Below are 20,114 nucleotides of genomic sequence, written 5' to 3'. Positions count from 1 at the left end.
TCGGCATTCTTTTGCAAAGCACTTTTACTTAATTGTTTCTTCGCTTTTCATCTACACACATATATAAAGGTATACTCATGCAAAAAATATGTATAAAATGTCAGTTGGATGTGAATTTTTGCCTTATCGTCTTTTCACTAAAAACCAAAAGTAGATGCCCCAGGTGAGGATCGAACTCACGACCTTCAGATAGCTCAGGCTAAGATACATGATTATGAGACTGACGCGCTGCCTACTGCGCTACCGAGGCATTCAACGGCTTGCACACACAAAACAATACATAGGCATTCTTTTGCCAAGCACTTTTAAACTTAGTTGTCCCTTCGCTTTTCATCTACACACATATATAAAGGTATACTCATGCAAAAAATATGTATAAAATTTCAGTTGGATGTGGATTTTTGCCTAATCGTCTTTTCACTTAAAACCAAAAGTAGATGCCCCAGGTGAGGATCGAACTCACGACCTTCAGATAGCTCAGGCTAAGATACATGATTATGAGATTGACGCGCTGCCTACTGCGCTACCGAGGAATTCAACGGCCAGCACACACAAAACAATACATCGGCATTCTTTTGCAAAGCACTTTTACTTAATTGTTTCTTCGCTTTTCATCTACACACATATATAAAGGTATACTCATGCAAAAAATATGTATAAAATGTCAGTTGGATGTGAATTTTTGCCTTATCGTCTTTTCACTAAAAACCAAAAGTAGATGCCCCAGGTGAGGATCGAACTCACGACCTTCAGATAGCTCAGGCTAAGATACATGATTATGAGACTGACGCGCTGCCTACTGCGCTACCGAGGCATTCAACGGCTTGCACACACAAAACAATACATAGGCATTCTTTTGCCAAGCACTTTTAAACTTAGTTGTCCCTTCGCTTTTCATCTACACACATATATAAAGGTATACTCATGCAAAAAATATGTATAAAATTTCAGTTGGATGTGGATTTTTGCCTAATCGTCTTTTCACTTAAAACCAAAAGTAGATGCCCCAGGTGAGGATCGAACTCACGACCTTCAGATAGCTCAGGCTAAGATACATGATTATGAGATTGACGCGCTGCCTACTGCGCTACCGAGGAATTCAACGGCCAGCACACACAAAACAATACATCGGCATTCTTTTGCAAAGCACTTTTACTTAATTGTTTCTTCGCTTTTCATCTACACACATATATAAAGGTATACTCATGCAAAAAATATGTATAAAATGTCAGTTGGATGTGAATTTTTGCCTTATCGTCTTTTCACTAAAAACCAAAAGTAGATGCCCCAGGTGAGGATCGAACTCACGACCTTCAGATAGCTCAGGCTAAGATACATGATTATGAGACTGACGCGCTGCCTACTGCGCTACCGAGGCATTCAACGGCCAGCACACACAAAACAATACATAGGCATTCTTTTGCTTAGCACTTTTAAACTTAGTTGTCTCTTCGCTTTTCATCTACACACATATATAAAGGTATACTCATGCAAAAAAATATGTATAAAATTTCAGTTGTATGTGGATTTTTGCCTAATCGTCTTTTCACTTAAAAGCAATCGTAGATGCCCCAGGTGAGGATCGAACTCACGACCTTCAGATAGCTACGGTTAAGATACATGATTATGAGACTGACGCGCTGCCTACTGCGCTACCGAGGCATTCAACGGCCAGCACACACAAAAAATACATAGGCATTCGTTTGCCAAGAACTTATTAACTTAATTGTTTCTTCGCTTTTAATCTACACACATATATAAAGGTATACTCATGCAAAAAAATATGTATAAAATTTCAGTTGTATGTGGATTTTTGCCTAATCGTCTTTTCACTTAAAAGCAAAAGTAGATGCCCCAGGTGAGGATCGAACTCACGACCTTCAGATAGCTCAGGCTAAGATACATGATTATGAGACTGACGCGCTGCCTACTGCGCTACCGAGGCATTCAACGGCTTGCACACACAAAACAATACATAGGCATTCTTTTGCCAAGCACTTTTAAACTTAGTTGTCTCTTCGCTTTTAATCTACACACATATATAAAGGTATACTCATGCAAAAAATATGTATAAAATTTCAGTTGGATGTGGATTTTTGCCTAAACGTCTTTTCACTAAAAACCAAAAGTAGATGCCCCAGGTGAGGATCGAACTCACGACCTTCAGATAGCTCAGGCTAAGATACATGATTATGAGACTGACGCGCTGCCTACTGCGCTACCGAGGCATTCAACGGCCAGCACACACAAAACAATACATAGGCATTCTTTGTCCAATCTCTTTTAAACTTAATTGTTAGGTCGCTTTGCATCTACACACATATATAAAGGTATACTCATGCAAAAAATATGTATAAAATTTCAGTTGGATGTGGATTTTTGCCTAATCGTCTTTTCACTAAAAACCAAAAGTAGATGCCCCAGGTGAGGATCGAACTCACGACCTGCAGATAGCTCAGGCTAAGATACATGATTATGAGATGACGCGCTGCCTACTGCACTACCGAGGCATTCGCCGGCCAGAAAACACAACACAATACATAGGCATTCTTTTGCCAAGCACTTTTAAACTTAATTGTTTCTTCGCTTTTAATCTACACATATATATAAAGGTATACTCATGCAAAAAATATGTATAAAATTTCAGTTGGATGTGGATTTTTGCCTAATCGTCTTTTCGCTTAAATGCAAAAGTTTATGCCCCAGGTGAGGATCGAACTCACGACCTTCAGATAGCTCAGGCTAAGATACATGATTATGAGACTGACGAGCTGCCTACTGCGCTACCGAGGCATTCGCCCGTCCAGAAAACACAAAACAATACATAGGCATTCTTCTGCCAAGCACTTTTAAACTAAATTGTTTCTTCGCTTTTCATCTACACACATATATAAAGGTATACTCATGCAAAAAATATGTATAAAATTTCAGTTGGATGTGGATTTTTGCCTAATCGTCTTTTCGCTTAAAAGCAAAAGTTGATGCCCCAGGTGAGGATCGAACTCACGACCTTAAGATAGCTCAGGCTAAGATACATGATTATGAGACTGACGCGCTGCCTACTGCGCTACCGATGCATTCGCCGGCCAGACAACACAAAACAATACATAGGCATTCTTTGTCCAAGCACTTTTAAACTTAATTGTCTCTTCGCTTTTCATCTACACACATATATAAAGGTATACTCATGCAAAAAATATGTATAAAATTTCAGTTGGATGTGAATTTTTGCCTAATCGTCTTTTCGGTTGAAAGCAAAAGTAGATGCCCCAGGTGAGGATCGAACTCACGACCTTCAGATAGCTCAGGCTAAGATACATGATTATGAGACTGACGAGCTGCCTACTGCGCTACCGAGGCATTCGCCGGCCAGAAAACACAAAACAATACATAGGCATTCTTTTGCCAAGCACTTTTAAACTTAATTGTCTCTTCGCTTTTATTCTACACACATATATAAAGGTATATTCATGCAAAAAATATGTATAAAATTTCAGTTGGATCTTGATTTTTGCCTAATCGTCTTTTCACTAAAAAGCAAAAGTAGATGCCCCAGGTGAGGATCGAACTCACGACCTTCAGATCGCTCAGGCTAAGATACATGATTACGAGACTGTCGCGCTGCCTACTGCGCTACCGAGGCATTCGCCTGCCAGAAAACACAAAACAATACATAGGCATTCTTTTGCCAAGCACTTTTAAACTTAATTGTTTCTTCGCTTTTAATCTACACACATATATAAAGGTATACTCATGCAAAAAATATGTATAAAATTTCAGTTGGATGTGGATTTTTGCCTAATCGTCTTTTCGCTTGAAAGCAAAAGTTTATACCCTAGGTGAGGATCGAACTCACGACCTTCAGATAGCTCAGGCTAAGATACATGATTATGAGACTGACGAGCTGCCTACTGCGCTACCGAGGCATTCGCCGGCCAGCACACACAACACAATACATAGGAATTCTTTTGCCAAGCACTTTTGAATTTAATTGTTGCTTCGCCTTTAATCTACACACATATATAAAGGTATACTCATGCACAAAATATGTATAAAATTTCAGTTGGATGTGGATTGTTGCCTAATCGTCTTTTCGCTTAAAAGCAAAAGTTGATGCCCCAGGTGAGGATCGAACTCACGACCTTCAGATAGCTCAGGCTAAGATACATGATTATGAGACTGACGCGCTGCCTACTGCGCTACCGAGGCATTCAACGGCCAGCACACACAACACAATACATAGGCATCCTTTTGCCAAGCACTTTTAAACTTTATTGTTTCTTCGCTTTTCATCTACACACATATATAAAGGTATACTCATGCAAAAAATATGTATAAAATGTCAGTTGGATGTGGATTTTTGCCTAATCGTCTTTTCGCTTAAAAGCAAAATTTTGTGGCCAAGGTGAGGATCGAACTCACGACCTTCAGATAGCTCAGGCTAAGATACATTATTATGAGACTGACGCGCTGCCTACTGCGCTACCGAGGCATTCAACGGCTAGCACACACAAAACAATACATAGGCATTCTTTTGCCAAGCACTTTTAAACTTAATTGTTTCTTCGCTTTTAATCTACACACATATATAAAGGTATACTCATGCAAAAAATATGTATAAAATTTCAGTTGGATGTGGATTTTTGCCTAATCGTCTTTTCAATAAAAACCAAAAGTAGATGCCCCAGGTGAGGATCGAACTCACGACCTTCAGATAGCTCAGGCTAAGATACATGACTATGAGACTGACGCGCTGCCTACTGCGCTACCGAGGCATTCAACGGCCAGCGCACACAAAACAATACATAGGCATCCTTTTGCCAAGCACTTTTAAACTTAATTGTTTCTTCGCTTTTCATCTACACACATATATAAAGGTATACTCATGCAAAAAATATGTATAAAATTTCAGTTGGATGTGGATTATTGCCTAATCGTCTTTTCAATAAAAACCATATGTAGATGCCCCAGGTGAGGATCGAACTCACGACCTTCAGATAGCTCAGGCTAAGATACATGATTATGACACTGAGCCGCTGCCTACTGCGCTGCCGAGGCATTCAACGGCCAGCACACACAAAACAATACATAGGCATTCTTTTGCCAAGCACTTTTAAACTTAATTGTTTCTTCGCTTTTAATCTACACACATGTATAAAGGTATACTCATGCAAAAAACATGTATAAAATTTCAGTTGGATGTTGATTTTTGCCTAATCGTCTTTTCGCTTAAAAGCAAAAGTAGATGCTCCAGGTGAGGATCGAACTCACGACCTTCAGATAGCTCAGGCTAAGATACATGATTATGAGACTGACGCGCTGCCTACTGCGCTACCGAAGCATTCAACGGCTAGCACACACAAAACAATACATAGGCATTCTTTTGCTAAGAACTTTTAAACTTAATTGTTTCTTCGCTTTTCATCTACACACATATATAAAGGTATACACATGCAAAAAATATGTATAAAATTTCAGTTGGATGTGGATTTTTACCTAATCGTCTTTTCGCTTAAATGCAAAAGTAGATGCCCCAGGTGAGGATCGAACTCACGACCTTCAGATAGCTCAGGCTAAGATACATGATTATGAGACTGACGCGCTGCCTACTGCGCTACCGAGGCATTCACCGGCCAGCACACACAAAACAATACATAGGCATTCTTTTGCCAAGCACTTTTGAACTTAATTGTTCCTTCGCTTTTAATTAGCACACATATAAAGGTATACTCATGCAAAAAATATGTATAAAATTTCAGTTGTATGTGGATTTTTGCCTAATCGTCTTTTCACTTAAAACCAAAAGTAGATGCCCCAGGTGAGGATCGAACTCACGACCTTCAGATAGCTCAGGCTAAGATACATGATTATGAGACTGACGCGCTGCCTACTGCGCTACCGAGGCATTCAACGGCTTGCACACACAAAACAATACATAGGCATTCTTTTGCCAAGCACTTTTAAACTTAGTTGTCCCTTCGCTTTTCATCTACACACATATATAAAGGTATACTCATGCAAAAAATATGTATAAAATTTCAGTTGGATGTGGATTTTTGCCTAATCGTCTTTTCACTTAAATGCAAAAGTAGATGCCCCAGGTGAGGATCGAACTCACGACCTTCAGATAGCTCAGGCTAAGATACATGATTATGAGACTGACGCGCTGCCTACTGCGCTACCGAGGCATTCAACGGCCAGCACACACAAAACAATACATAGGCATTCTTTTGCTTAGCACTTTTAAACTTAGTTGTCTCTTCGCTTTTCATCTACACACATATATAAAGGTATACTCATGCAAAAAAATATGTATAAAATTTCAGTTGTATGTGGATTTTTGCCTAATCGTCTTTTCACTTAAAAGCAATCGTAGATGCCCCAGGTGAGGATCGAACTCACGACCTTCAGATAGCTACGGTTAAGATACATGATTATGAGACTGACGCGCTGCCTACTGCGCTACCGAGGCATTCAACGGCCAGCACACACAAAAAATACATAGGCATTCGTTTGCCAAGAACTTATTAACTTAATTGTTTCTTCGCTTTTAATCTACACACATATAAAGGTATACTCATGCAAAAAATATGTATAAAATTTCAGTTGGATGTGGATTTTTGCCTAATCGTCTTTTCACTAAAAACCAAAAGTAGATGCCCCAGGTGAGGATCGAACTCACGACCTTCAGATAGCTCAGGCTAAGATACATGATTATGAGACTGACGCGCTGCCTACTGCGCTACCGAGGCATTCAACGGCTAGCACACACAAAACAATACATAGGCATTCTTTTGCCAAGCACTTTTAAACTTAATTGTTTCTTCGCTTTTCATCTACACACATATATAAAGGTATACTCATGCAAAAAATATGTATAAAATTTCAGTTGTATGTGGATTTTTGCCTAATCGTCTTTTCACTTAAAAGCAAAAGTAGATGCCCCAGGTGAGGATCGAACTCACGACCTTCAGATAGCTCAGGCTAAGATACATGATTATGAGACTGACGCGCTGCCTACTGCGCTACCGAGGCATTCAACGGCCAGCACACACAAAACAATACATAGGCATTCTTTTGCCAAGCACTTTTAAACTTAGTTGTCTCTCCGCTTTTCATCTACACACATATATAAAGGTATACTCATGCAAAAAAATATGTATAAAATTTCAGTTGGATGTGGATTTTTGCCTAATCGTCTTTTCACTTAAAAGCAATCGTAGATGCCCCAGGTGAGGATCGAACTCACGACCTTCAGATAGCTCAGGCTAAGATACATGATTATGAGACTGACGCGCTGCCTACTGCGCTACCGAGGCATTCAACGGCCAGCACACACAAAACAATACATAGGCATTCGTTTGCCAAGAACTTTTAAACTTAATTGTTTCTTCGCTTTTCATCTACACACATATATAAAGGTATACTCATGCAAAAAAATATGTATAAAATTTCAGTTGTATGTGGATTTTTGCCTAATCGTCTTTTCACTTAAAAGCAATCGTAGATGCCCCAGGTGACGATCGAACTCACGACCTTCAGATAGCTCAGGCTAAGATACATGATTATGAGATTGACGCGCTGCCTACTGCGCTATCTAGGCATTCAACGGCCAGCACACACAAAACAATACATAGGCATTCTTTTGCCAAGCACTTTTAAACTTAGTTGTCTCTTCGCTTTTAATCTACACACATATATAAAGGTATACTCATGCAAAAAAATATGTATAAAATTTCAGTTGTATGTGGATTTTTTCCTAATCGTCTTTTCACTTAAAAGCAATCGTAGATGCCCCAGGTGACGATCGAACTCACGACCTTCAGATAGCTCAGGCTAAGATACATGATTATGAGACTGACGCGCTGCCTACTGCGCTATCGAGGCATTCAACGGCCAGCACACACAAAACAATACATAGGCATTCTTTTGCCAAGCACTTTTAAACTTAGTTGTCTCTTCGCTTTTAATCTACACACATATATAAAGGTATACTCATGCAAAAAAATATGTATAAAATTTCAGTTGTATGTGGATTTTTGCCTAATCGTCTTTTCACTTAAAAGCAATCGTAGATGCCCCAGGTGACGATCGAACTCACGACCTTCAGATAGCTCATGCTAAGATACATGATTATGAGACTGACGCGCTGCCTACTGCGCTACCGAGGCATTCAACGGCCAGCACACACAAAACAATACATAGGCATTCTTTTGCCAAGCACTTTTAAACTTAATTGTTTCTTCGCTTTTCATCTACACACATATATAAAGGTATACTCATGCAAAAAAATATGTATAAAATTTCAGTTGGATGTGGATTTTTGCCTAATCGTATTTTCACTTAAAAGCAATCGTAGATGCCCCAGGTGACGATCGAACTCACGACCTTCAGATAGCTCAGGCTAAGATACATGATTATGAGACTGACGCGCTGCCTACTGCGTTATCGAGGCATTCAACGGCCAGCACACACAAAACAATACATACGCATTCTTTTGCCAAGCACTTTTAAACTTAATTGTTTCTTCGCTTTTCATCTACACACATATATAAAGGTATACTCATGCAAAAAATATGTATAAAATTTCAGTTGGATGTGGATTTTTGCCTAATCGTATTTTCGCATAAAAGCAAAGGTAAATGACCCAGGTGACGATCGAACTCACGACCTTCAGATAGCTCAGGCTAAGATACATGATTATGAGACTGACGCGCTGCCTACTGCGCTACCGAGGCATTCAACGGCTTGCACACACAAAACAATACATAGGCATTCTTTTGCCAAGCACTTTTAAACTTAGTTGTCTCTTCGCTTTTCATCTACACACATATATAAAGGTATACTCATGCAAAAAAATATGTATAAAATTTCAGTTGTATGTGGATTTTTGCCTAAACGTCTTTTCACTAAAAACAAAAAGTAGATGCCCCAGGTGAGGATCGAACTCACGACCTTCAGATAGCTCAGGCTAAGATACATGATTATGAGACTGACGCGCTGCCTACTACGCTACCGAGGCATTCAACGGCCAGCACACACAAAACAATACATACGCATTCTTGTGCCAAGCACTTTTAAACTTAATTGTTTCTTCGCTTTTAATCTACACACATATATAAAGGTATACTCATGCAAAAAATATGTATAAAATTTCAGTTGGATGTGGATTTTTGCCTAATCGTCTTTTCGCTTGAAAGCAAAATTTCATGCCCCAGGTGAGGATCGAACTCACGACCTTCAGATAGCTCAGGCTAAGATACATGATTATGAGACTGACGCGCTGCCTACTGCGCTACCGAGGCATTCAACGGCCAGCACACACAAAACAATACATAGGCATTCTTTTGCCAAGCACTTTTAAACTTAATTGTTTCTTCGCTTTTCATCTACACACATATATAAAGGTATACTCATGCAAAAAAATATGTATAAAATTTCAGTTGGATGTGGATTTTTGCCTAATCGTATTTTCACTTAAAAGCAAAAGTATATGCCCCAGGTGAGGATCGAACTCACGACCTTCAGATAGCTCAGGCTAAGATACATGATTATGAGACTGACGCGCTGCCTACTGCGCTACCGAGGCATTCAACGGCCAGCACACACAAAACAATACATAGGCATTCTTTTGCCAAGCACTTTTAAACTTAGTTGTCTCTTCGCTTTTAATCTACACACATATATAAAGGTATACTCATGCAAAATATAAGTATAAAATTTCAGTTGGATGTGGATTTTTGCCTAAACGTCTTTTCACTAAAAACCAAAAGTAGATGCCCCAGGTGAGGATCGAACTCACGACCTTCAGATAGCTCAGGCTAAGATACATGATTATGAGACTGACGCGCTGCCTACTGCGCTACCGAGGCATTCGAGAGCCAGCACACACAAAACAATACATAGGCATTCTTTTGCCAAGCACTTTTAAATTTAATTGTTTCTTCGCTTTTAATCTACACACATATATAAAGGTATACTCATGCAAAAAATATGTATAAAATTTCAGTTGGATGTGGATTTTTGCCTAATCATCTTTTCGCTTAAATGCAAAAGTAGATGCCCCAGGTAAGGATCGAACTCACGACCTTCAGGAAGCTCAGGCTAAGATACATGATTATGAGACTGACGCGCTGCCTACTGCGCTACCGAGGCATTCAACGGCCAGCACACACAAAACAATACATAGGCATTCTTTTGCCAAGCACTTTTAAACTTAGTTGTCTCTCCGCTTTTCATCTACACACATATATAAAGGTATACTCATGCAAAAAAATATGTATAAAATTTCAGTTGTATGTGGATTTTTGCCTAATCGTCTTTTCACTTAAAAGCAATCGTAGATGCCCCAGGTGAGGATCGAACTCACGACCTTCAGATAGCTCAGGCTAAGATACATGATTATGAGACTGACGCGCTGCCTACTGCGCTACCGAGGCATTCAACGGCCAGCACACACAAAACAATACATAGGCATTCGTTTGCCAAGAACTTTTAAACTTAATTGTTTCTTCGCTTTTCATCTACACACATATATAAAGGTATACTCATGCAAAAAAATATGTATAAAATTTCAGTTGTATGTGGATTTTTGCCTAATCGTCTTTTCACTTAAAAGCAATCGTAGATGCCCCAGGTGACGATCGAACTCACGACCTTCAGATAGCTCAGGCTAAGATACATGATTATGAGATTGACGCGCTGCCTACTGCGCTATCGAGGCATTCAACGGCCAGCACACACAAAACAATACATAGGCATTCTTTTGCCAAGCACTTTTAAACTTAGTTGTCTCTTCGCTTTTAATCTACACACATATATAAAGGTATACTCATGCAAAAAAATATGTATAAAATTTCAGTTGTATGTGGATTTTTTCCTAATCGTCTTTTCACTTAAAAGCAATCGTAGATGCCCCAGGTGACGATCGAACTCACGACCTTCAGATAGCTCAGGCTAAGATACATGATTATGAGACTGACGCGCTGCCTACTGCGCTATCGAGGCATTCAACGGCCAGCACACACAAAACAATACATAGGCATTCTTTTGCCAAGCACTTTTAAACTTAGTTGTCTCTTCGCTTTTAATCTACACACATATATAAAGGTATACTCATGCAAAAAAATATGTATAAAATTTCAGTTGTATGTGGATTTTTTCCTAATCGTCTTTTCACTTAAAAGCAATCGTAGATGCCCCAGGTGACGATCGAACTCACGACCTTCAGATAGCTCAGGCTAAGATACATGATTATGAGACTGACGCGCTGCCTACTGCGCTATCGAGGCATTCAACGGCCAGCACACACAAAACAATACATACGCATTCTTTTGCCAAGCACTTTTAAACTTAATTGTTTCTTCGCTTTTCATCTACACACATATATAAAGGTATACTCATGCAAAAAATATGTATAAAATTTCAGTTGGATGTGGATTTTTGCCTAATCGTATTTTCGCTTAAAAGCAAAGGTAAATGACCCAGGTGAGGATCGAACTCACGACCTTCAGATAGCTCAGGCTAAGATACATGATTATGAGACTGACGCGCTGCCTACTACGCTACCGAGGCATTCAACGGCCAGCACACACAAAACAATACATAGGCATTCTTTTGCCAAGCACTTTTAAACTTAGTTGTCTCTTCGCTTTTCATCTACACACATATATAAAGGTATACTCATGCAAAAAAATATGTATAAAATTTCAGTTGTATGTGGATTTTTGCCTAAACGTCTTTTCACTAAAAACAAAAAGTAGATGCCCCAGGTGAGGATCGAACTCACGACCTTCAGATAGCTCAGGCTAAGATACATGATTATGAGACTGACGCGCTGCCTACTACGCTACCGAGGCATTCAACGGCCAGCACACACAAAACAATACATACGCATTCTTGTGCCAAGCACTTTTAAACTTAATTGTTTCTTCGCTTTTAATCTACACACACATATAAAGGTATACTCATGCAAAAAATATGTATAAAATTTCAGTTGGATGTGGATTTTTGCCTAATCGTCTTTTCGCTTGAAAGCAAAATTTCATGCCCCAGGTGAGGATCGAACTCACGACCTTCAGATAGCTCAGGCTAAGATACATGATTATGAGACTGACGCGCTGCCTACTGCGCTACCGAGGCATTCAACGGCCACCACACACAAAACAATACATAGGCATTCTTTTGCCACGCACTTTTACACTTAATTGTTTCTTCGCTTTTCATCTACACACATATATAAAGGTATACTCATGCAAAAAATATGTATAAAATTTCAGTTGGATGTGGATTTTTGCCTAATCGTCTTTTCGCTTAAAAGCAAAAGTTGATGCCCCAGGTGAGGATCGAACTCACGACCTTCAGATAGCTCAGGCTAAGATACATGATTATGAGACTGACGCGCTGCCTACTGCGCTACCGAGGCATTCAACGGCTAGCACACACAAAACAATACATAGGCATTCTTTTGCCAAGCACTTTTAAACTTAATTGTTTCTTCGCTTTTAATCTACACACATATATAAAGGTATACTCATGCAAAAAATATGTATAAAATTTAGGTTGGATGTGGATTTTTGCCTAATCGTCTTTTCAATAAAAACCAAATGTAGATGCCCCAGGTCAGGATCGAACTCACCACCTTCAGATAGCTCAGGCTAAGATACATGATTATGAGACTGACGCGACGCGCTGCCTACTGCGCTACCGAGGCATTCAACGGCCAGCACACACAAAACAATACATAGGCATTCTTTTGCCAAGCACTTTTCAACTTAATTGTTTCTTCGCTTTTCATCTACACACATATATAAAGGTATACTCATGCAAAAAATATGTATAAAATTTCAGTTGGATGTGGATTCTTGCCTAATCGTCTTTTCGCTTAAAAGCAAAAGTAGATGATCCAGGTGAGGATCGAACTCACGACCTTCAGATAGCTCAGGCTAAGATACATGATTATGAGACTGACGCGCTGCCTACTGCGCTACCGAGGCATTCAACGGCCAGCACACACAAAACAATACATAGCCTGCTTTTGCCAAGCACTTTTAAACTTAATTGTTTCTTCGCTTTTAATCTACACACATATATAAAGGTATACTCATGCAAAAAAATAAGTATAAAATTTCAGTTGTATGTGGATTTTTGCCTAAACGTCTTTTCACTAAAAACCAAAAGTAGATGCCCCAGGTGAGGATCGAACTCACGACCTTCAGATAGCTCAGGCTAAGATACATGATTATGAGACTGACGCGCTGCCTACTGCGCTACCGAGGCATTCAACGGCCAGCACACACAAAACAATACATAGGCATTCTTTTGCCAAGCACTTTTAAACTTAATTGTTTCTTCGCTTTTCATCTACACACATATATAAAGGTATACTCATGCAAAAAATATGTATAAAATTTCAGTTGGATGTGGATTTTTGCCTAATCGTCTTTTCGCTTGAAAGCAAAAGTTTATGCCCCAGGTGACGATCGAACTCACGACCTTCAGATAGCTCAGGCTAAGATACATGATTATGAGACTGACGCGCTGCCTACTGCGCTACCGAGGCATTCAACGGCCAGCACACACAAAACAATACATAGGCATTCTTTTGCCAAGCACTTTTAAACTTAGTTGTCTCTTCGCTTTTCATCTACACACATATATAAAGGTATACTCATGCAAAAAAATATGTATAAAATTTCAGTTGTATGTGGATTTTTGCCTAAACGTCTTTTCACTAAAAACCAAAAGTAGATGCCCCAGGTGAGGATCGAACTCACGACCTTCAGATAGCTCAGGCTAAGATACATGACTATGAGACTGACGCGCTGCCTACTGCGCTACCGAGGCATTCAACGGCCAGCACACACAAAACAATACATAGGCATCCTTTTGCCAAGCACTTTTAAACTTAATTGTTTCTTCGCTTTTTATCTACACACATATATAAAGGTATACTCATGCAAAAAATATGTATAAAATGTCAGTTGGATGTGGATTTTTGCCTAATCGTCTTCTCGCTTAAAAGCAAAATTTTGTGGCCAAGGTGAGGATCGAACTCACGACCTTCAGATAGCTCAGGCTAAGATACATGATTATGAGACTGACGCGCTGCCTACTGCGCTACCGAGGCATTCAACGGCTAGCACACACAAAACAATACATAGGCATTCTTTTGCCAAGCATTTTAAACTTAATTGTTTCTTCGCTTTTAATCTACACACATGTATAAAGGTATACTCATGCAAAAAATATGTATAAAATTTCAGTTGGATGTTGATTTTTGCCTAATCGTCTTTTCGCTTAAAAGCAAAAGTAGATGCCCCAGGTGAGGATCGAACTCACGACCTTCAGATAGCTCAGGCTAAGATACATGATTATGAGACTGACGCGCTGCCTACTGCGCTACCGAGGCATTCAACGGCCAGCACACACAAAACAATACATAGGCATTCTTTTGCCAAGAACTTTTAAACTTAATTGTTTCTTCGCTTTTAATCTACACACATATATAAAGGTATACTCATGCAAAAAATATGTATAAAATTTCAGTTGGATGTGGATTATTGCCTAATCGTCTTTTCAATAAAAACCATATGTAAGTGCCCCAGGTGAGGATCGAACTCACGACCTTGAGATAGCTCAGGCTAAGATACATGATTATGACACTGAGCCGCTGCCTACTGCGCTGCCGAGGCATTCAACGGCCAGCACACACAAAACAATACATAGGCATTCTTTTGCCAAGCACTTTTAAACTTAATTGTTTCTTCGCTTTTAATCTACACACATGTATAAAGGTATACTCATGCAAAAAATATGTATAAAATTTCAGTTGGATGTTGATTTTTGCCTAATCGTCTTTTCGCTTAAAAGCAAAAGTAGATGCCCCAGGTGAGGATCGAACTCACGACCTTCAGATAGCTCAGGCTAAGATACATGATTATGAGACTGACGCGCTGCCTACTGCGCTACCGAGGCATTCAACGGCCAGCACACAAAAACCAATACATAGGCATTCTTTTGCCAAGAACTTTTAAACTTAATTGTTTCTTCGCTTTTAATCTACACACATATATAAAGGTATACACATGCAAAAAATATGTATAAAATTTCAGTTGGATGTGGATTTTTACCTAATCGTCTTTTCGCTTAAATGCAAAAGTAGATGCCCCAGGTGAGGATCGAACTCAATACCTTCAGATAGCTCAGGCTAAGATACATGATTATGAGACTGACGCGCTGCCTACTGCGCTACCGAGGTATTCAACGGCCAGCACACACAAACCAATACATAGGCATTCTTTTGCCAAGAACTTTTAAACTTAATTGTTTCTTCGCTTTTAATCTACACACATATATAAAGGTATACTCATGCAAAAAATATGTATAAAATTTCAGTTGGATGTGGATTATTGCCTAATCGTCTTTTCAATAAAAACCATATGTAGATGCCCCAGGTGAGAATCGAACTCACGACCTTCAGATAGCTCAGGCTAAGATACATGATTATGGGACTGACGCCCTGCCTACTGCGCTACCGAGGCATTCAACGGCCAGCACACACAAAACAATACATAGGCATTCTTTTGCCAAGCACTTTTTAACTTAATTGTTTCTTCGCTTTTAATCTACACACATATATAAAGGTATACTCATGCAAAAAATATGTATAAAATTTCAGTTGGATGTGGATTTTTGCCTAATCGTCTTTTCGCTTAAATGCAAAAGTAGATGCCCCAGGTGAGGATCGAACTCACGACCTTCAGATAGCTCAGGCTAAGATACATGATTATGAGACTGACGCGCTGCCTACTGCGCTACCGAGGCATTCAACGGCTTGCACACACAAAACAATACATAGGCATTCTTTTGCCAAGCACTTTTAAACTTAGTTGTCTCTTCGCTTTTCATCTACACACATATATAAAGGTATACTCATGCAAAAAAATATGTATAAAATTTCAGTTGTATGTGGATTTTTGCCTAAACGTCTTTTCACTAAAAACAAAAAGTAGATGCCCCAGGTGAGGATCGAACTCACGACCTTCAGATAGCTCAGGCTAAGATACATGATTATGAGACTGACGCGCTGCCTACTGCGCTACCGAGGCATTCAACGGCCACCACACACAAAACAATACATAGGCATTCTTTTGCCACGCACTTTTACACTTAATTGTTTCTTCGCTTTTCATCTACACACATATATAAAGGTATACTCATGCAAAAAATATGTATAAAATTTCAGTTGGATGTGGATTTTTGCCTAATCGTCTTTTCGCTTAAAAGCAAAAGTTGATGCCCCAGGTGAGGATCGAACTCACGACCTTCAGATAGCTCAGGCTAAGATACATGATTATGAGACTGACGCGCTGCCTACTGCGCTACCGAGGCATTCAACGGCCACCACACACAAAACAATACATAGGCATTCTTTTGCCAAGCACTTTTAAACTTAATTGTTTCTTCGCTTTTCATCTACACACATATATAAAGGTATACTCATGCAAAAAATATGTATAAAATTTCAGTTGGATGTGGATTTTTTCCTAATCGTCTTTTCGCTTAAAAGCAAAAGTTGATGCCCCAGGTGAGGATCGAACTCACGACCTTCAGATAGCTCAGGCTAAGATACATGATTATGAGACTGACGCGCTGCCTACTGCGCTACCGAGGCATTCAACGGCCAGCACACACAAAACAATACATAGGCATTCTTTTGCCAAGCACTTTTAAACTTAATTGTTTCTTCGCTTTTCATCTACACACATATATAAAGGTATACTCATGCAAAAAATATGTATAAAATTTCAGTTGGATGTGGATTTTTTCCTAATCGTCTTTTCGCTTAAAAGCAAAAGTTGATGCCCCAGGTGAGGATCGAACTCACGACCTTCAGATAGCTCAGGCTAAGATACATGATTATGAGACTGACGCGCTGCCTACTGCGCTACCGAGGCATTCAACGGCCACCACACACAAAACAATACATAGGCATTCTTTTGCCACGCACTTTTACACTTAATTGTTTCTTCGCTTTTCATCTACACACATATATAAAGGTATACTCATGCAAAAAATATGTATAAAATTTCAGTTGGATGTGGATTTTTGCCTAATCGTCTTTTCGCTTAAAAGCAAAAGTTGATGCCCCAGGTGAGGATCGAACTCACGACCTTCAGATAGCTCAGGCTAAGATACATGATTATGAGACTGACGCGCTGCCTACTGCGCTACCGAGGCATTCAACGGCTAGCACACACAAAACAATACATCGGCATTCTTTTGCCACGCACTTTTACACTTAATTGTTTCTTCGCTTTTCATCTACACACATATATAAAGGTATACTCATGCAAAAAATATGTATAAAATTTCAGTTGGATGTGGATTTTTGCCTAATCGTCTTTTCGCTTAAAAGCAAAAGTTGATGCCCCAGGTGAGGATCGAACTCACGACCTTCAGATAGCTCAGGCTAAGATACATGATTATGAGACTGACGCGCTGCCTACTGCGCTACCGAGGCATTCAACGGCCAGCACACACAAAACAATACATAGGCATTCTTTTGCCAAGCACTTTTAAACTTAATTGTTTCTTCGCTTTTCATCTACACACATATATAAAGGTATACTCATGCAAAAAATATGTATAAAATTTCAGTTGGATGTGGATTTTTTCCTAATCGTCTTTTCGCTTAAAAGCAAAAGTTGATGCCCCAGGTGAGGATCGAACTCACGACCTTCAGATAGCTCAGGCTAAGATACATGATTATGAGACTGACGCGCTGCCTACTGCGCTACCGAGGCATTCAACGGCCACCACACACAAAACAATACATAGGCATTCTTTTGCCACGCACTTTTACACTTAATTGTTTCTTCGCTTTTCATCTACACACATATATAAAGGTATACTCATGCAAAAAATATGTATAAAATTTCAGTTGGATGTGGATTTTTGCCTAATCGTCTTTTCGCTTAAAAGCAAAAGTTGATGCCCCAGGTGAGGATCGAACTCACGACCTTCAGATAGCTCAGGCTAAGATACATGATTATGAGACTGACGCGCTGCCTACTGCGCTACCGAGGCATTCAACGGCCAGCACACACAAAACAATACATAGGCATTCTTTTGCCAAGCACTTTTAAACTTAATTGTTTCTTCGCTTTTAATCTACACACATATATAAAGGTATACTCATGCAAAAAATATGTATAAAATTTCAGTTGGATGTGGATTTTTGCCTAATCGTCTTTTCGCTTAAAAGCAAAAGTTGATGCCCCAGGTAAGGATCGAACTCACGACCTTCAGATAGCTCAGGCTAAGATACATGATTATGAGACTGACGCGACGCGCTGCCTACTGCGCTACCGAGGCATTCAACGGCCAGCACACACAAAACAATACATAGGCATTCTTTTGCCAAGAACTTTTTAACTTAATTGTTTCTTCGCTTTTAATCTACACACATATAAAGGTACACTCATGCAAAAAATATGTATAAAATTTCAGTTGGATGTGGATTTTTGCCTAATCGTCTTTTCGCTTAAATGCAAAAGTAGATGCCCCAGGTGAGGATCGAACTCACGACCTTCAGATAGCTCAGGCTAAGATACATGATTATGAGACTGACGCGCTGCCTACTGCGCTACCGAGGCATTCAACGGCCAGCACACACAAAACAATACATAGGCATTCTTTTGCCAAGCACTTTTCAACTTAATTGTTTCTTCGCTTTTCATCTACACACATATATAAAGGTATACTCATGCAAAAAATATGTATAAAATTTCAGTTGGATGTGGATTTTTGCCTAATCGTCTTTTCGCTTGAAAGCAAAAGTATATGCCCCAGGTGAGGATCGAACTCACGACCTTCAGATAGCTCAGGCTAAGATACATGATTATGAGACTGACGCGCTGCCTACTGCGCTACCGAGGCATTCAACGGCCAGCACACACAAAACAATACATAGGCATTCTTTTGCCAAGCACTTTTAAACTTAATTGTTTCTTCGCTTTTCATCTACACACATATATAAAAGTATACTCATGCAAAAAATATGTATAAAATTTCAGTTGGATGTGGATTCTTGCCTAATCGTCTTTTCGCTTAAAAGCAAAAGTAGATGATCCAGGTGAGGATCGAACTCACGACCTTCAGATAGCTCAGGCTAAGATACATGATTATGAGACTGACGCGCTGCCTACTGCGCTACCGAGGCATTCAACGGCCAGCACACACAAAACAATACATAGGCATTCTTTTGCCAAGCACTTTTAAACTTAATTGTTTCTTCGCTTTTCATCTACACACATATATAAAGGTATACTCATGCAAAAAATATGTATAAAATTTCAGTTGGATGTGGATTTTTGCCTAATCGTCTTTTCGCTTGAAAGCAAAAGTTTATGCCCCAGGTGACGATCGAACTCACGACCTTCAGATAGCTCAGGCTAAGATACATGATTATGAGACTGACGCGCTGCCTACTGCGCTACCGAGGCATTCAACGGCTAGCACACACAAAACAATTCTTTTGCCAAGCATTTTAAACTTAATTGTTTCTTCGCTTTTAATCTACACACATATATAAAGGTATACTCATGCAAAAAATATGTATAAAATTTCAGTTGGATGTGGATTATTGCCTAATCGTCTTTTCAATAAAAACCATATGTAAATGCCCCAGGTGAGGATCGAACTCACGACCTTGAGATAGCTCAGGCTAAGATACATGATTATGACACTGAGCCGCTGCCTACTGCGCTGCGAAGGCATTCAACGGCCAGCACACACAAAACAATACATAGGCATTCTTTTGCCAAGCACTTTTAAACTTAATTGTTTCTTCGCTTTTCATCTACACACATATATAAAGGTATACACATGCAAAAAATATGTATAAAATTTCAGTTGGATGTGGATTTTTACCTAATCGTCTTTTCGCTTAAATGCAAAAGTAGATGCCCCAGGTGAGGATCGAACTCACGACCTTCAGATAGCTCAGGCTAAGATACATGATTATGAGACTGACGCGCTGCCTACTGCGCTACCGAGGCATTCAACGGCCAGCACACACAAAACAATACATAGCCTGCTTTTGCCAAGCA

The 20,114-nt window shown here is 39.5% G+C and overlaps 46 non-coding genes across 46 annotated transcripts; all 46 read right to left on the bottom strand.

The window, feature by feature from the left end:
* Positions 1-155: 155 nt before the first annotated feature.
* Positions 156-250, bottom strand: Trnam-cau (transfer RNA methionine (anticodon CAU)). The gene is made up of 2 exons: positions 214-250; positions 156-191 (listed from the first exon to the last, which is right to left on the bottom strand). It is a non-coding gene; the product is annotated as a tRNA-Met (tRNA).
* Positions 251-719: 469 nt separating this feature from the next.
* Positions 720-814, bottom strand: Trnam-cau (transfer RNA methionine (anticodon CAU)). Its single transcript has 2 exons — positions 778-814; positions 720-755 (listed from the first exon to the last, which is right to left on the bottom strand). It is a non-coding gene; the product is annotated as a tRNA-Met (tRNA).
* Positions 815-1,283: 469 nt separating this feature from the next.
* On the bottom strand, positions 1,284-1,378 carry Trnam-cau (transfer RNA methionine (anticodon CAU)). Its single transcript has 2 exons — positions 1,342-1,378; positions 1,284-1,319 (listed from the first exon to the last, which is right to left on the bottom strand). It is a non-coding gene; the product is annotated as a tRNA-Met (tRNA).
* A 189-nt stretch (positions 1,379-1,567) lies between these two features.
* Trnam-cau (transfer RNA methionine (anticodon CAU)) lies at positions 1,568-1,662 on the bottom strand. The gene is made up of 2 exons: positions 1,626-1,662; positions 1,568-1,603 (listed from the first exon to the last, which is right to left on the bottom strand). It is a non-coding gene; the product is annotated as a tRNA-Met (tRNA).
* A 188-nt stretch (positions 1,663-1,850) lies between these two features.
* Trnam-cau (transfer RNA methionine (anticodon CAU)) lies at positions 1,851-1,945 on the bottom strand. The gene is made up of 2 exons: positions 1,909-1,945; positions 1,851-1,886 (listed from the first exon to the last, which is right to left on the bottom strand). It is a non-coding gene; the product is annotated as a tRNA-Met (tRNA).
* Positions 1,946-2,133: 188 nt separating this feature from the next.
* On the bottom strand, positions 2,134-2,228 carry Trnam-cau (transfer RNA methionine (anticodon CAU)). The gene is made up of 2 exons: positions 2,192-2,228; positions 2,134-2,169 (listed from the first exon to the last, which is right to left on the bottom strand). It is a non-coding gene; the product is annotated as a tRNA-Met (tRNA).
* Positions 2,229-2,698: 470 nt separating this feature from the next.
* Positions 2,699-2,793, bottom strand: Trnam-cau (transfer RNA methionine (anticodon CAU)). The gene is made up of 2 exons: positions 2,757-2,793; positions 2,699-2,734 (listed from the first exon to the last, which is right to left on the bottom strand). It is a non-coding gene; the product is annotated as a tRNA-Met (tRNA).
* A 472-nt stretch (positions 2,794-3,265) lies between these two features.
* Positions 3,266-3,360, bottom strand: Trnam-cau (transfer RNA methionine (anticodon CAU)). The gene is made up of 2 exons: positions 3,324-3,360; positions 3,266-3,301 (listed from the first exon to the last, which is right to left on the bottom strand). It is a non-coding gene; the product is annotated as a tRNA-Met (tRNA).
* A 188-nt stretch (positions 3,361-3,548) lies between these two features.
* Trnat-cgu (transfer RNA threonine (anticodon CGU)) lies at positions 3,549-3,643 on the bottom strand. The gene is made up of 2 exons: positions 3,607-3,643; positions 3,549-3,584 (listed from the first exon to the last, which is right to left on the bottom strand). It is a non-coding gene; the product is annotated as a tRNA-Thr (tRNA).
* Positions 3,644-4,114: 471 nt separating this feature from the next.
* Trnam-cau (transfer RNA methionine (anticodon CAU)) lies at positions 4,115-4,209 on the bottom strand. Its single transcript has 2 exons — positions 4,173-4,209; positions 4,115-4,150 (listed from the first exon to the last, which is right to left on the bottom strand). It is a non-coding gene; the product is annotated as a tRNA-Met (tRNA).
* A 471-nt stretch (positions 4,210-4,680) lies between these two features.
* On the bottom strand, positions 4,681-4,775 carry Trnam-cau (transfer RNA methionine (anticodon CAU)). The gene is made up of 2 exons: positions 4,739-4,775; positions 4,681-4,716 (listed from the first exon to the last, which is right to left on the bottom strand). It is a non-coding gene; the product is annotated as a tRNA-Met (tRNA).
* A 471-nt stretch (positions 4,776-5,246) lies between these two features.
* On the bottom strand, positions 5,247-5,341 carry Trnam-cau (transfer RNA methionine (anticodon CAU)). Its single transcript has 2 exons — positions 5,305-5,341; positions 5,247-5,282 (listed from the first exon to the last, which is right to left on the bottom strand). It is a non-coding gene; the product is annotated as a tRNA-Met (tRNA).
* Positions 5,342-5,529: 188 nt separating this feature from the next.
* Positions 5,530-5,624, bottom strand: Trnam-cau (transfer RNA methionine (anticodon CAU)). The gene is made up of 2 exons: positions 5,588-5,624; positions 5,530-5,565 (listed from the first exon to the last, which is right to left on the bottom strand). It is a non-coding gene; the product is annotated as a tRNA-Met (tRNA).
* Positions 5,625-5,810: 186 nt separating this feature from the next.
* Trnam-cau (transfer RNA methionine (anticodon CAU)) lies at positions 5,811-5,905 on the bottom strand. Its single transcript has 2 exons — positions 5,869-5,905; positions 5,811-5,846 (listed from the first exon to the last, which is right to left on the bottom strand). It is a non-coding gene; the product is annotated as a tRNA-Met (tRNA).
* A 188-nt stretch (positions 5,906-6,093) lies between these two features.
* Positions 6,094-6,188, bottom strand: Trnam-cau (transfer RNA methionine (anticodon CAU)). Its single transcript has 2 exons — positions 6,152-6,188; positions 6,094-6,129 (listed from the first exon to the last, which is right to left on the bottom strand). It is a non-coding gene; the product is annotated as a tRNA-Met (tRNA).
* Positions 6,189-6,377: 189 nt separating this feature from the next.
* Trnam-cau (transfer RNA methionine (anticodon CAU)) lies at positions 6,378-6,472 on the bottom strand. Its single transcript has 2 exons — positions 6,436-6,472; positions 6,378-6,413 (listed from the first exon to the last, which is right to left on the bottom strand). It is a non-coding gene; the product is annotated as a tRNA-Met (tRNA).
* A 185-nt stretch (positions 6,473-6,657) lies between these two features.
* On the bottom strand, positions 6,658-6,752 carry Trnam-cau (transfer RNA methionine (anticodon CAU)). The gene is made up of 2 exons: positions 6,716-6,752; positions 6,658-6,693 (listed from the first exon to the last, which is right to left on the bottom strand). It is a non-coding gene; the product is annotated as a tRNA-Met (tRNA).
* Positions 6,753-6,940: 188 nt separating this feature from the next.
* Positions 6,941-7,035, bottom strand: Trnam-cau (transfer RNA methionine (anticodon CAU)). The gene is made up of 2 exons: positions 6,999-7,035; positions 6,941-6,976 (listed from the first exon to the last, which is right to left on the bottom strand). It is a non-coding gene; the product is annotated as a tRNA-Met (tRNA).
* A 189-nt stretch (positions 7,036-7,224) lies between these two features.
* Trnam-cau (transfer RNA methionine (anticodon CAU)) lies at positions 7,225-7,319 on the bottom strand. Its single transcript has 2 exons — positions 7,283-7,319; positions 7,225-7,260 (listed from the first exon to the last, which is right to left on the bottom strand). It is a non-coding gene; the product is annotated as a tRNA-Met (tRNA).
* Positions 7,320-8,076: 757 nt separating this feature from the next.
* Trnam-cau (transfer RNA methionine (anticodon CAU)) lies at positions 8,077-8,171 on the bottom strand. The gene is made up of 2 exons: positions 8,135-8,171; positions 8,077-8,112 (listed from the first exon to the last, which is right to left on the bottom strand). It is a non-coding gene; the product is annotated as a tRNA-Met (tRNA).
* Positions 8,172-8,927: 756 nt separating this feature from the next.
* On the bottom strand, positions 8,928-9,022 carry Trnam-cau (transfer RNA methionine (anticodon CAU)). The gene is made up of 2 exons: positions 8,986-9,022; positions 8,928-8,963 (listed from the first exon to the last, which is right to left on the bottom strand). It is a non-coding gene; the product is annotated as a tRNA-Met (tRNA).
* A 188-nt stretch (positions 9,023-9,210) lies between these two features.
* On the bottom strand, positions 9,211-9,305 carry Trnam-cau (transfer RNA methionine (anticodon CAU)). The gene is made up of 2 exons: positions 9,269-9,305; positions 9,211-9,246 (listed from the first exon to the last, which is right to left on the bottom strand). It is a non-coding gene; the product is annotated as a tRNA-Met (tRNA).
* A 189-nt stretch (positions 9,306-9,494) lies between these two features.
* Trnam-cau (transfer RNA methionine (anticodon CAU)) lies at positions 9,495-9,589 on the bottom strand. Its single transcript has 2 exons — positions 9,553-9,589; positions 9,495-9,530 (listed from the first exon to the last, which is right to left on the bottom strand). It is a non-coding gene; the product is annotated as a tRNA-Met (tRNA).
* Positions 9,590-9,777: 188 nt separating this feature from the next.
* Positions 9,778-9,872, bottom strand: Trnam-cau (transfer RNA methionine (anticodon CAU)). Its single transcript has 2 exons — positions 9,836-9,872; positions 9,778-9,813 (listed from the first exon to the last, which is right to left on the bottom strand). It is a non-coding gene; the product is annotated as a tRNA-Met (tRNA).
* A 472-nt stretch (positions 9,873-10,344) lies between these two features.
* Positions 10,345-10,439, bottom strand: Trnam-cau (transfer RNA methionine (anticodon CAU)). The gene is made up of 2 exons: positions 10,403-10,439; positions 10,345-10,380 (listed from the first exon to the last, which is right to left on the bottom strand). It is a non-coding gene; the product is annotated as a tRNA-Met (tRNA).
* Positions 10,440-11,763: 1,324 nt separating this feature from the next.
* On the bottom strand, positions 11,764-11,858 carry Trnam-cau (transfer RNA methionine (anticodon CAU)). The gene is made up of 2 exons: positions 11,822-11,858; positions 11,764-11,799 (listed from the first exon to the last, which is right to left on the bottom strand). It is a non-coding gene; the product is annotated as a tRNA-Met (tRNA).
* A 188-nt stretch (positions 11,859-12,046) lies between these two features.
* On the bottom strand, positions 12,047-12,141 carry Trnam-cau (transfer RNA methionine (anticodon CAU)). The gene is made up of 2 exons: positions 12,105-12,141; positions 12,047-12,082 (listed from the first exon to the last, which is right to left on the bottom strand). It is a non-coding gene; the product is annotated as a tRNA-Met (tRNA).
* Positions 12,142-12,329: 188 nt separating this feature from the next.
* Positions 12,330-12,424, bottom strand: Trnam-cau (transfer RNA methionine (anticodon CAU)). The gene is made up of 2 exons: positions 12,388-12,424; positions 12,330-12,365 (listed from the first exon to the last, which is right to left on the bottom strand). It is a non-coding gene; the product is annotated as a tRNA-Met (tRNA).
* A 759-nt stretch (positions 12,425-13,183) lies between these two features.
* Trnam-cau (transfer RNA methionine (anticodon CAU)) lies at positions 13,184-13,278 on the bottom strand. Its single transcript has 2 exons — positions 13,242-13,278; positions 13,184-13,219 (listed from the first exon to the last, which is right to left on the bottom strand). It is a non-coding gene; the product is annotated as a tRNA-Met (tRNA).
* Positions 13,279-13,466: 188 nt separating this feature from the next.
* On the bottom strand, positions 13,467-13,561 carry Trnam-cau (transfer RNA methionine (anticodon CAU)). The gene is made up of 2 exons: positions 13,525-13,561; positions 13,467-13,502 (listed from the first exon to the last, which is right to left on the bottom strand). It is a non-coding gene; the product is annotated as a tRNA-Met (tRNA).
* A 189-nt stretch (positions 13,562-13,750) lies between these two features.
* Positions 13,751-13,845, bottom strand: Trnam-cau (transfer RNA methionine (anticodon CAU)). The gene is made up of 2 exons: positions 13,809-13,845; positions 13,751-13,786 (listed from the first exon to the last, which is right to left on the bottom strand). It is a non-coding gene; the product is annotated as a tRNA-Met (tRNA).
* A 470-nt stretch (positions 13,846-14,315) lies between these two features.
* Positions 14,316-14,410, bottom strand: Trnam-cau (transfer RNA methionine (anticodon CAU)). Its single transcript has 2 exons — positions 14,374-14,410; positions 14,316-14,351 (listed from the first exon to the last, which is right to left on the bottom strand). It is a non-coding gene; the product is annotated as a tRNA-Met (tRNA).
* A 471-nt stretch (positions 14,411-14,881) lies between these two features.
* Trnam-cau (transfer RNA methionine (anticodon CAU)) lies at positions 14,882-14,976 on the bottom strand. Its single transcript has 2 exons — positions 14,940-14,976; positions 14,882-14,917 (listed from the first exon to the last, which is right to left on the bottom strand). It is a non-coding gene; the product is annotated as a tRNA-Met (tRNA).
* A 754-nt stretch (positions 14,977-15,730) lies between these two features.
* Positions 15,731-15,825, bottom strand: Trnam-cau (transfer RNA methionine (anticodon CAU)). Its single transcript has 2 exons — positions 15,789-15,825; positions 15,731-15,766 (listed from the first exon to the last, which is right to left on the bottom strand). It is a non-coding gene; the product is annotated as a tRNA-Met (tRNA).
* Positions 15,826-16,014: 189 nt separating this feature from the next.
* On the bottom strand, positions 16,015-16,109 carry Trnam-cau (transfer RNA methionine (anticodon CAU)). Its single transcript has 2 exons — positions 16,073-16,109; positions 16,015-16,050 (listed from the first exon to the last, which is right to left on the bottom strand). It is a non-coding gene; the product is annotated as a tRNA-Met (tRNA).
* A 188-nt stretch (positions 16,110-16,297) lies between these two features.
* Positions 16,298-16,392, bottom strand: Trnam-cau (transfer RNA methionine (anticodon CAU)). The gene is made up of 2 exons: positions 16,356-16,392; positions 16,298-16,333 (listed from the first exon to the last, which is right to left on the bottom strand). It is a non-coding gene; the product is annotated as a tRNA-Met (tRNA).
* A 188-nt stretch (positions 16,393-16,580) lies between these two features.
* On the bottom strand, positions 16,581-16,675 carry Trnam-cau (transfer RNA methionine (anticodon CAU)). Its single transcript has 2 exons — positions 16,639-16,675; positions 16,581-16,616 (listed from the first exon to the last, which is right to left on the bottom strand). It is a non-coding gene; the product is annotated as a tRNA-Met (tRNA).
* Positions 16,676-16,863: 188 nt separating this feature from the next.
* Trnam-cau (transfer RNA methionine (anticodon CAU)) lies at positions 16,864-16,958 on the bottom strand. Its single transcript has 2 exons — positions 16,922-16,958; positions 16,864-16,899 (listed from the first exon to the last, which is right to left on the bottom strand). It is a non-coding gene; the product is annotated as a tRNA-Met (tRNA).
* Positions 16,959-17,146: 188 nt separating this feature from the next.
* Positions 17,147-17,241, bottom strand: Trnam-cau (transfer RNA methionine (anticodon CAU)). Its single transcript has 2 exons — positions 17,205-17,241; positions 17,147-17,182 (listed from the first exon to the last, which is right to left on the bottom strand). It is a non-coding gene; the product is annotated as a tRNA-Met (tRNA).
* Positions 17,242-17,429: 188 nt separating this feature from the next.
* Positions 17,430-17,524, bottom strand: Trnam-cau (transfer RNA methionine (anticodon CAU)). The gene is made up of 2 exons: positions 17,488-17,524; positions 17,430-17,465 (listed from the first exon to the last, which is right to left on the bottom strand). It is a non-coding gene; the product is annotated as a tRNA-Met (tRNA).
* A 188-nt stretch (positions 17,525-17,712) lies between these two features.
* On the bottom strand, positions 17,713-17,807 carry Trnam-cau (transfer RNA methionine (anticodon CAU)). Its single transcript has 2 exons — positions 17,771-17,807; positions 17,713-17,748 (listed from the first exon to the last, which is right to left on the bottom strand). It is a non-coding gene; the product is annotated as a tRNA-Met (tRNA).
* A 188-nt stretch (positions 17,808-17,995) lies between these two features.
* Trnam-cau (transfer RNA methionine (anticodon CAU)) lies at positions 17,996-18,090 on the bottom strand. Its single transcript has 2 exons — positions 18,054-18,090; positions 17,996-18,031 (listed from the first exon to the last, which is right to left on the bottom strand). It is a non-coding gene; the product is annotated as a tRNA-Met (tRNA).
* Positions 18,091-18,564: 474 nt separating this feature from the next.
* On the bottom strand, positions 18,565-18,659 carry Trnam-cau (transfer RNA methionine (anticodon CAU)). Its single transcript has 2 exons — positions 18,623-18,659; positions 18,565-18,600 (listed from the first exon to the last, which is right to left on the bottom strand). It is a non-coding gene; the product is annotated as a tRNA-Met (tRNA).
* A 188-nt stretch (positions 18,660-18,847) lies between these two features.
* Trnam-cau (transfer RNA methionine (anticodon CAU)) lies at positions 18,848-18,942 on the bottom strand. The gene is made up of 2 exons: positions 18,906-18,942; positions 18,848-18,883 (listed from the first exon to the last, which is right to left on the bottom strand). It is a non-coding gene; the product is annotated as a tRNA-Met (tRNA).
* Positions 18,943-19,413: 471 nt separating this feature from the next.
* On the bottom strand, positions 19,414-19,508 carry Trnam-cau (transfer RNA methionine (anticodon CAU)). Its single transcript has 2 exons — positions 19,472-19,508; positions 19,414-19,449 (listed from the first exon to the last, which is right to left on the bottom strand). It is a non-coding gene; the product is annotated as a tRNA-Met (tRNA).
* Positions 19,509-19,968: 460 nt separating this feature from the next.
* On the bottom strand, positions 19,969-20,063 carry Trnam-cau (transfer RNA methionine (anticodon CAU)). The gene is made up of 2 exons: positions 20,027-20,063; positions 19,969-20,004 (listed from the first exon to the last, which is right to left on the bottom strand). It is a non-coding gene; the product is annotated as a tRNA-Met (tRNA).
* Between the last annotated feature and the right edge of the window lie 51 nt (positions 20,064-20,114).

Source organism: Euprymna scolopes, chromosome 32 (genome assembly GCF_053919585.1).
Source record: "Euprymna scolopes isolate OS-2025 chromosome 32, ASM5391958v1, whole genome shotgun sequence".
NCBI lineage: Eukaryota > Metazoa > Mollusca > Cephalopoda > Sepiida > Sepiolidae > Euprymna > Euprymna scolopes.
Note: the sequence above shows the minus strand (reverse complement) of the source record. Positions and strands in the feature narration are given on the sequence as shown.